General features: G+C 40.9%; 1 long non-coding RNA gene across 1 annotated transcript; it reads left to right on the top strand.

Moving 5' to 3' along the window:
- The first annotated feature begins 2,109 nt into the window (after window positions 1-2,109).
- LOC140466806 (uncharacterized) lies at window positions 2,110-3,997 on the top strand. Its single transcript, XR_011955288.1, has 2 exons — window positions 2,110-2,389; window positions 3,162-3,997. It is a non-coding gene; the product is annotated as an uncharacterized lncRNA (long non-coding RNA).
- The last annotated feature ends 6,744 nt before the right edge of the window (window positions 3,998-10,741 follow it).

Here is a 10,741-nt window from a genome sequence, read left to right as displayed (position 1 = left end):
ACACTTGCAGTACAATGACAACAATCAATTTAGTATCTCCAATTGCAGAACTTCGATATAAACAGGTGTCTGCTCACCTTTTTTTATGCGGCGCCGCTTATTGTTGTCATCAGATGTCAGTTGTCCATTGTTTCTATTTTTCTCTCTTTACGTCACTTCTCCGTCTTCATCACATCAGGCTCACCAAATTGTAGGACCTTGGCTCAATCTACCAATTTACTTTCTTCTATGTGTGAGCCGAGTCCTGCGTGTTCTTTTAAATGAAGCAATAGGAGAAGATATTCAGTCTCACACTCTTAATTTATTTTAAACAGTAAGTGGACAAAGCATTCTGAGCGCTGGATCTAAACCCTTTTTCCCTGACAAACTACCACGTGTGCCAGTTCAAAAAGTAAGACCTCGTTCTGTCCCTGCCCCAGTCTTTTATACAATAAAAAGCGTCATACAAACACTGAGATAGAATTATCTTCTCATTGGCTGTTGATATGACTCCATTCCCCACCTCCTCGCATTCCCGGATGTCCGACCCCAAGTGAGCTTCTTTTGCGCGCGAAACGGAGCATCACGTGACCTCCTTGGCCCGCTTCCGGGGCGTGAAACGGAACGTCACGTGACCGCCTCGCACTCTTCCGAGTGCGAAACGGAACGTCACGTGACCACCTCGCACTCTTCCGGGGCGCGAAACGGAACGTCACGTGACCGCCTCCTGCGTGGGTTACACAGCGTCTTCACAGGCTTCTGAATGCTGAATACATTCACAGTCGCAGCCAGCCTTCAGTTTTTCGAGTAAGCCATATATTTACACTACCAATTTATCAACTACAACACCAATGAAAGGAAATTCATTGTTCCATTTCAAATGTGAATTTGAACACTGGATCGAGCCTTTGAAAACATGTAAGAAAATTCTTACCTGCAGCTAACACACTTATTCTGTTGTCATAATCTTCTCTGGACCTATTCCTCCATCAAATAATTCTTCATTCTTCTAACACTGACTTCCCAAGTCAATGAGAATGAAAAGATATCTTATTGCTGCATTGAATAATTTTTTACTGTCAGAAATAGGTATATTCTTGGCTGTTTGGCCTCTTGAACCTGCTTTGCCATTCAAAAGGCTCATGGCTGATCCAACACTCTTCATGTCCACTTCCTTGCAGTTTCCTTGTAAGCATTGATCGAGAATTTATATTGAGTCAGTTTTTGGTCAGAGGTAATCTCCAGGATGTTGACAGTGGGGGAATTCAGTGATGGTAGCATCATGGCCATTGTGCGGAAAGAACACCGTAGAACAGAGCAAGGGACAGATCTTTAAAGGTATAATTAGGCAACTGACAACATACAACACATAAAACATACAACAAAAAAATTAGGTCAAATGACCTGAATGTGTTCCTGCAGGAGCCTTCTAAATGTATTGATAAAGTGGGTCCACCTGACCCACAAGCAGCCTTTATAAGAGTTAAAAATCACACAACACCAGATTATAGTCCAACAGGTTTAATTGGAAGCACACTAACCTGTTGGACTATAATCTGGTGTTGTGTGATTTTTAACTTTGTCCACCCCAGTCCAAGGCATCTCCAATATATAAGAGTTGACTGTCACAGTGATACCTCAAACCAAGATTGTATGGAATGAGCTGCCAGAGGAAGTGGTGGAGGCTGGTACAATTAGAACAATTACAATTAAAAAGCATCTTCATGGGTATATTAAGAGGAAGGGTTTAGAGGGACATGGGACAAATGGGACGAGGTTAATTTAGGATATCGGATCGGCATGGACGAATTGGACCGAAGATTCTATTTCCGCGCTAAGTCTCTTACAATTGCTGGAAAAACTCAGCAGGTAACGTTTCGAGTCCAGTTACCCTGCTTCAGACTTGCTTAGCCTCTTCAGCAGTTTGTTGTTTTGCTTCAAGTTTTCAGCATTTACTGTTATTTGTTTTATTCTGAATGCTACCAGTTGCCACACAAGCAACTGTGAACGGGATGCACGGCACGGGATGCACGGCCAAGGGATACATTCTGGGGGGCGTGGTTACAAACGTCACAATGCAGAAGAGAGCTGATTGGACGGGAATCCGCATTGGTGACAGAAGATGATGGAGACCAGGCTGGTACTGGCCTGTGATTGGTGAGGAGCTGCCGGTGTGACTCCTTCCCGGGGAAGTAAGCACGAATGAGGAGTGGGTTGCAGGAGGTGCTTGGGTCCTATTTGCCTGTTCTTGGCTTCGGGCTGGGTGCTGACCCAGAAGCCCGGTACAGCGCTGTAGCTTTTAAAGAGTCGGCATGACGCCGTGAGGCAAACAGCTTCTCCTTCCAAATTAACACCGTTCACTGTCCTGACTTGCCTCTGCCTGAATGCGTTTATGTGTCTCCTGGTTTCGGTGAGTATTTCATGATTTGAGAGAATCTTTTTCAATTAAGGCATGAAGAGCAACCCATCTTGCTTCAGGCTAAATTACTCATTTTCATACAGCGGCTGCCTTTTACAGATTGTGCTGTTCTGTGGCTCCACATCCCATATAGGACACAGATTTGAAATGAAGATTTATCTCTCCCTCATCACTGTGTAGGACGTATTTTAATTCCCATACCATTGAAAACTTATAATTTTCTAATGTTCACTGGCAGCTAGTTTCCCTGCTGGCTGAAGAATTGTTCTTGGTGATTGCCATTAGCAATAGGAAAAGCCGAATATACTCCATCTGTACTGTAAAATTAAATGATTGAGCTCAAAGTGAGAAATGTTACTAAGATAACCGAGCAGAGCTGCTATTTGAGCGTGGTGAAACATTTGGTCAAAGGATGTGGAATAAAAAAATATTTTTTCAAAGAGGGACAGAAGTCTTGGGGTCTATATACCCTCTGTACCAGATTTCAAAGATTGCATTTAACCCACAGTCCAACGATGTGCAGGTTAGGTGAATTGGCCATGCTAAATTGCCCGTAGTGTTAGGTGCAGGGGTAAACTGTAGGGGAATGGGTCTGGGTGGATTGCTCTTCGGAGGGTTGGTGTGGACTTGTCGGGCCGAAGGGTCTGTTTCCACACTGTGGGGAACCTAATCTAATCTAAAAAAACTGAAAAGACTGTGCACAAATGTTGTAGTTATTGTTTGCTAACACTGGATGAATTAATTAATTAATTTATGTTTGTAGACCTTTGTATACCTCTGAAGAACTAAATCAGCAAATCAATCTTGGATCATACAAACGTGATGAAGGGTGTCAGTCGTATCTGGATAAATTTGATCAAAGCGATTATTGAAGGCCAGACACCAAATTCAAAAGTTGTCAAGTTATACATGTTTGGAGCACTTTTGACACTCTTCACTGCTTTCCTGGCAGTGACAGAGATGGTACATTCAATATTGCTTCCCGCAGATAAGGATGATGCTTTGAAACCAACGAATGGTGTATTTGCCAGACGATCAAGAGCTACACGAAGTTGTCTTCTAAGTAAAAGGCAGAACCCATGCAGATTGCATGCCTCCTAATTGGGCTGAAATTTGGTTCCAAATCTAAGTATGAATAACTATTGTATACATGTCCCATTTGTGTTTGTGTTTTTTTTTGGAAAAAGCCACAGTTTAATGTTTGGAATTTAACAATACTATACATTCCTTGCCTAGAGAATACAATAAAGTTGGGAAACATATTTGTTAATTGTTCCAGAAGATTTACCTTTGAGACATTGATAGTTTAAATACTGGTTGGGGGGTGCAGTAAGGGGAAACTGGTGCTTTGTGATAATTTACAACAAATCAGTGATAGACTTGATGTGATTTGTTACAGCACTTTTCTGGCTGGTTTAGCAATTTCTGTAAACTTAGGTTCTCAAAATTGCTGTTAAGTTTGCAGATAATCATGAACTGTGAAAAATCCCTTGAATGTACACAGTTTCAGGCTGATGCTGGTCAAGGATATCTTGCTCTGGATCAAAATCACAAGAACCCTGTCATATTGATCCAAGAATAAATGTATTTGAATTGCAACCTTTTGTTAATAGTGATTTTTTTTATATTTCTGGAGGTGATTGAACTTACTATCTTTGAACATGTTCATATAACGAGGAGGAGAAAGTGAGGACTGCAGCTGCTGGAGATCAGAGTCAGAAAAACAGCTGCTCAGGCAGCACCTGAGGAGCAGGAGAATCGACATTTCAGGCATATAACAAGGAGATGTACTTTGTGCCATACATAGATGCATGAGCTGATTGTTGAATAATTGTATTTTGGGTTTTCAGTTTTCTTGTTGAGCTCTTGATATTATGAGCTGTTCTTTAGTTAAGTCATCTTTAAATACACAATGTACAGTACTAAACAAATTAAGTGAGAGCTTTCAGTTAGTATTAAGGAAATCCAGTAGGAAGTACAGCACTTTAAGTGAGAATTAAAGCTGGCTATGTAAACTTTTGCATTTGTGGGTCACATTAGGTACATGGAACATTGCAGCCAATTATAAACCTTAAATTCATATTTCTATTCACTTGCAAATATTGCATATCGCTAACTCCAACATATCTCGGAATTTTGGTTTCAGAATTGTTCATGGAAGTAATTGCATGAAAAGATTATTTTCCAATATATGAAATTACTATAATTCTGTTGCTTATCAGATTACTTTGATGAAATGTTTACTAAAAATATGTAAAATTCATTACATCACCAAAATGTAGTTGATTTTTTTTCAAAAATCACTGCTCACAATTTAATTTATGCAAGTGATTGCTAACACTTGATAGTTTCAAGCAGGTGGCACTTCTGCAATTTTTAAATTTTTGACAACTCTTCTGACAGTGATTTTCTATGGACGACAAACAAAAAGAATTGTAGTATGTTTTTCAAAAACTGCAAAACAGGGTTACTAAATTTGAAGTGCAAGGGAGGAGTATCAGAGTACTAACTGAAAAAGACAGGATAATTAATATAGATTATTCTAAAAAGAAACATAGTGGTGGCACGGTGGTACAGTGGTTAGCACTGCTGCCTCACAGCGCCAGAGACCCGGGTTCAATTCCTGCCTGACTGTGTGGAGTTTGCACGTTCTCCCCGTGGCTGCGTGGGTTTCTTCCGGTTTCCTCCCACAGTCCAAAGATGTGCAGGTCAGGTGAATTGGCCATGCTAAATTGCCCGTAGTGTTAGGTAAGGGGTAGATGTAGGGGTATGGGTGGGTTGCGCTTCGGCGGGGTGGTGTGGACTTGTTGGGCCGAAGGGCCTGTTTCCACACTGTAAGTAATCTAATCTAATCTAAAAGTTGGTCTAAGACCATAATATGTAGCAGCAGAAATAGGCCATTCAGCTCATTGAATCTGCTCTGCATTTCAATGAGATCAAGACCAATCAGATAATCCTCAAATCCACCATCTTGCCTTTCCCCTATGATGTTTGATTCCCATACTGATTAATAATATGTTTATATCAGCCTTGAATATGCTAAAAAAAATCAGTCTCAACAGCCCTCTGAGATAAAATAATACCTACAGATTCTCCAGCTTTTCAAAGAAAAGAAAATCCTCCTCACCTGCGTATGAAATGCATAAACTCATATTCTGAAACTATGCCCTCTGATCCTAAGCATTCCCAGAAGGGGAAACAATTTTTCCACAACTAGCCTGTCAAGACTCCTAGGAAATTTTATATGTTTCAATAGCGATGCTTCTCATTCTTTCAATTCCAACTGTACAGACTCAATTTACACAATCTCTCCTCAAAATACAGTCTCCTGTTAGACAGTCACTCAGGTTCAACTTTTGGTTGTTTGCAATGTTGCTATATCTTTCCTTAGATAAGGGTCCCAAAACTGTTCATCGTATTCCAGCACAGTATTTAGCAAACTTCCCTACTTTTATAGTCCGGTTCCCTTTCAAATAAAGGCCAACCGTTTTTTTTTTCTGCAAGTTTTTTTTGTGATTTCATGGATGAGGAGACCAAATCCCCTCTGTTCCATAGTTTTCTGCGAGTTTTCACTAGTTAAATATTATTCTCTTTCTGTATTCTCTCTGCCAAAATGCATCATCACATTTTTCCACATTGTATTCCATCTGCCAAGTTTTTGCCCATTTGCTTAACCCATCCACATCCATCTGTAAACTCTTTGGGTCATCATCACCACTTGCCTTTTCACCTAAATTTGTCATCTGCTAATTTGGCTATAGTACATTAAATTTCCTCAACCAAATCAGTAATATATATTCAAATAATCATGGTCTCAGCACTAATTCCAATGGCGCTTCACTAGTTACAGGTTGCCATCCTGAAAATTCCCCAGTTATCCTAACTCTCTGTTTTCTGTTAGGCAGCCACTCCTCAATTCATGCAAATATACTGCACCTAATACCATGTACTCTTATTAATATCCCATCCAACAAATTGTGCCAACTAGTAGTAAACAGAACAAAGCAAGATGGCGCCAGATGTGGTCCTTGCAAGCTCCTGCATGCAGGTCTCGGTTTCCTATTTCCTACAATTGTTCTACACTCTTTAAACTTAATGGCATACCTGTTATTTACTTATCTACGCTACTTAACTCTATGATCTGCCTGGATTAGTGGTGCTAGAAGAGCACGGCAGTTCAGGCAGCATCTAACGAGCAGTGAAATCAACGTTTCGGGCAAAAGCCCTTCATCAGGAATGAAGGGCTTTTGCCCGAAACGTTGATTTCGCTGCTCGTTGGATGCTGCCTGAACTGCTGTGCTCTTCCAGCACCACTAATCCAGTATTTGATTTTCAGCATCTGCAGTCATTGTTTTTACCTTGTTTTTACCTCTGTGATCTGCCTGTCATGCTCAGAAGATGAAGCTTTTCACTGTGCCTTGGTACACATAACAACAATTCAATTCAATTCACTTCAGCTGTAAACTTGACTTTTATGCTTAGGTCCTATAGGGGTCTTGAATTCTCAAATGTTGGAGGCAAACATGCTACCATATCAGTATTATGTTACTACCTCCTATTGGACAGTATCAAGTTTGGTGTTCAATTTTAAAAAAACAAAGAATTGCAGATGCTGGAAAACAAAAACAAATTGCTGGAGAAATTCAGTAGGTCTGGCAGCATATGTGAAGAGAAAATAGAGACAACGTTTGGGGTTCAGTGACCCTCCTTCAGAATGGTTCTGCCAAATTGTTCCAGTAATTTCTGTTTTTGTTTCTAATTAGTTGTTTCGTCACCTAGGCGACAGAGGTTTCAGTTTTGGAAGGTACTGTTGAAGGAAGCTTTCCAGAGTTTCCGCATAAATCTTACAGATGAGGGCCATTGCTGCTCCTGTGCGGTAGTAATAGACAAGATTAACGTTTAAGGAAGTGGATGGGATGCCAATTAAGTAAGTTGCTTTGTCTGGATGGTGCTTAAAAATGTGTTGCTGGAAAAGCGCAGCAGGTCAAGCAGCATCAAAGAAGGGCTTATGCCTGAAATGTCAATTCTCCTGCTCCTTTGATGCTGCCTCACCTGCTGTGCTTTTCCAGCAACACATTTTTAAGCTCTGATCTCTAGCATCTGCAGTCCTCACTTTCTCCTTTGTCTGGATGGTGTTAAGTTTGGAGTGTTGCTGGATCTGTACTCATCCAGACAGGTGAAGTGTATTCCATCAAGGTTGCTCTTGCAGCTCGTTTTGGAAGACAGAAGGTAATTTATAACATCTGATTTTCTCCTGTAGACACTGTCCACATCAAGTTCAGATTCAAATCAATAGCAAACCCTAAGATGTTGAGGGTGGGAAATTCAGTTAGATTCCCTCTTGACTGAAACAAAAAATGCTGGAGAACACAGCGGGTTAGGCAGCAGTCATGGAGAGAGAGCAAGTTAATGTTACATGTCTAGATGACTCTTCATCAGAGATAATGTGAGGTGTGGATGAGGCAGCATTTATGCAATAGTGTGGGGTTGAAGTCCTGGGGGAGAAAGGGTGCTGAGAGAGTAGCTTAAGTGATCAGAATGTGAGAATAGTAGAACAATGGTGTGTCCAACTGACAAACTGGAAAGAGCAGATAGTCTCACTGGAGTGGGGAAAGAGGACATGGTGACAGAGAATCTAACAAATAAAGCTAAAAGAAAGAAATGGGTTCACAATGTGAAGGTGTTGAACTCAATATTAATTTCAGAAGGCTGTAAAGTGCTGAGTCTGAAAATGTGCTATTCCTTCAGTTTGTGCTATGATTCACTGGAACACTGCAGCATGCTGAGGACAGACACGTGGGCATGCGAGTAGGATGCTGGTTTAAAAGGACCGGCTATGGGAGGGTCGGGAGACTGGAGACTGGAGGTGATCTGCAGAGTGGTCACCCAGTCCATGTTTGGTTTCACCAATGTAGAGTAGGTCACATTGGGTGCAGCGAATACAATGCACAACATTGGAGGTGATACAAGTGAAATGTTGCTTCACCTGGATAGACTGTTTAGGCCGTTGGATGGTGAGCAAGGAGGAGGTGAAGGGGCAGGTGTTGCACCTTCTGCGGTTACATGGGAAGGTGGCGTGGGAATGGGGCGTGGTGTTGGTGGTCATTGAAGATTGGATTAGGAAGTCCCAGAGGGAATGGTCGCTTATTGGAAATGACCATTGTCTGGGGTTTGTAATGCGTGAATATTGCTCACCATTTATTAATCCAAGCCTGAGTGTTGTCTAGATGTTTCCTCATGCTGACATAATCGGAATATATGTGTCCGGTCATTTTAAAATTGCACTTTAATTGTTTATCTTTATAAAGTTGTACTTAGCTTTTGTTTAGTTTGAAATAACTTTCAACTTTCTGTCCTGCAAGGGCAAATCAGCTAGTCCCATGTCCCTGTCTTTTCCTCATAATCTTGCAATTTTTTTAGACTTTTTATCCAAATTCCCTTTTTAAATTCCAGTTGTATCTGTTTACATCCTTTCGAGCCATTCCAGTTCTTAACCAATCATTGCACTTCTTGATCAATAAAGATTCATCAGAACCTCATTTCAATCTGTGTTGCCAACTTTTGTGATTTGTGTGCATTTACCTGAGTCTCTTGGTTTTTGCAAACTCTTCAGAATTATGCTCTTTAGTTTACATTGTCTCATTCTCCTACCAATGCAGAGCACTTCACACTTTGTTGCATAGCGTTTAATCTGCCCTGTGTTTGCCCATTCCAGAAGCATGTACCCTTTTAAAGTCTATTGGAAATTACCAATGCCTTTTGTTTATGAAAAATGAGATATACAAACCCATTACAGTTCAAATATCTTGCACAGGCTAATACAAATAGTTGGGTCTGTATACTTTGTATAACAAACATTGGCACTTATCTAGAATACAGTCTCAGCAATTTTGTATGAACTTTCTCGGTATGAACTTTTACAGTATTTACTTAAAGCAGTTGAACTTACAACCTTTTAGGAGGCACGTAACAGCACATACTTGGCTAAATAGCTGTGTAATGTTCTGTCTGTGTAAAACAAGTGAATCCTCTGTCTTAATGTGAGTAGTGCCACAGGTCATTCTTTAGGGTGTGAATGCACATTTGGACTGACAATACCCAGAGTTGTTGCTGCAGGGTATATTGGATGTGCACATCGGCAGCTTGCTGACATCCCGATGCAGATGACTAAGAGAGTTTCCCAAGAAAATGAAAATTTTGATTGGCAATTTTCATTGAAGTCCCTTAAAATTGGATAATTCTGAGATGTTTCTTAATTTATTTAAAGTGAATAGTTACTCAGGAAAATTTAGAGTATTGAAAAGCTTTCACTCTTGGGGTAAGTGAATCACTAATTCACCACAGAATCCCACTGGTACCATAGCTCTGGCTGAGCCTTGACATTCCTGATCTGACTCCCTCCCTGCAGACCTGAGTACCTGCTGTTGATCCAACACAACACTCATCCTGATCCGTAGAGTCACACAGCACAGAAGCAGACCCTTCAGTCCAACCAGTTCATGCCAACCACAACCCTAAACAAAACTAGTACCATGTGCCTACTTCTGGCCCATATCCCTCCGAACCTTTCCTATTCAGGGACTTATCTAAATGTATTTTAAACATTGAAACTGCCTGCATCCTACTTCCTCTGGAAATTCATTCCTCACACGAACTACCCTCTGTGTAAAAGAAAAAATTGCCCCTCGTATCTCTTTTTAAATCTCTCCTCTCACCTTAAAAATGCGCCCCGGACTTAAAATCCCATGTCCTAGAGAAAAAAACCCCTCCATTAATCTTATCTATACCCTTCATGATTTTATAAACTTCTAGACTGGACCAGACACTACTGCAGAAGAGGCCTCACTGACGTTGTGTACAACCTCAACATAACTTCCCAACTCCTATACTCAAAAGGACTGAGCAATGAAGACAAGCATGTAAATGCCTTTTTAACCGTCCTAACTACCTGGGATGCAAACTTCAAAGAATTATGTACCTGAACCCTTAGGTCCCCCTGTTCTACAATAATACCCAAGGCCTTTCCATTACTTGTATAAGTCCTGCCTCTATCATTCCATATCCAGAATCAAGCCACAGTCGTACCCAATACCAACATGTATATTTCCTTAGATAAGGAAACCAAAACTGTTCATAGTACCTCAGGTGTGGCCTGACTAGTGCCTGATGTTAATATAAAGCAATGAATTGTAGATGATGGAGATGTGAAGCAAACAAAAATGGAAATTTCTGGAGAAACTCAGCAGGTCTGACAGCATCTCTGGAGAATCGAAAAGTGTGGCCCTGGAAAAGCACAGCAGGCAGCATTCAAGGAGCAGGAGAGTTGACATTTTGGGCATAAGC

The sequence above is a fragment of the Chiloscyllium punctatum genome, chromosome 44 (assembly GCF_047496795.1).
Source record: "Chiloscyllium punctatum isolate Juve2018m chromosome 44, sChiPun1.3, whole genome shotgun sequence".
Lineage (NCBI taxonomy): Eukaryota > Metazoa > Chordata > Chondrichthyes > Orectolobiformes > Hemiscylliidae > Chiloscyllium > Chiloscyllium punctatum.
This window is presented reverse-complemented; position numbering and strand designations above follow the sequence as displayed.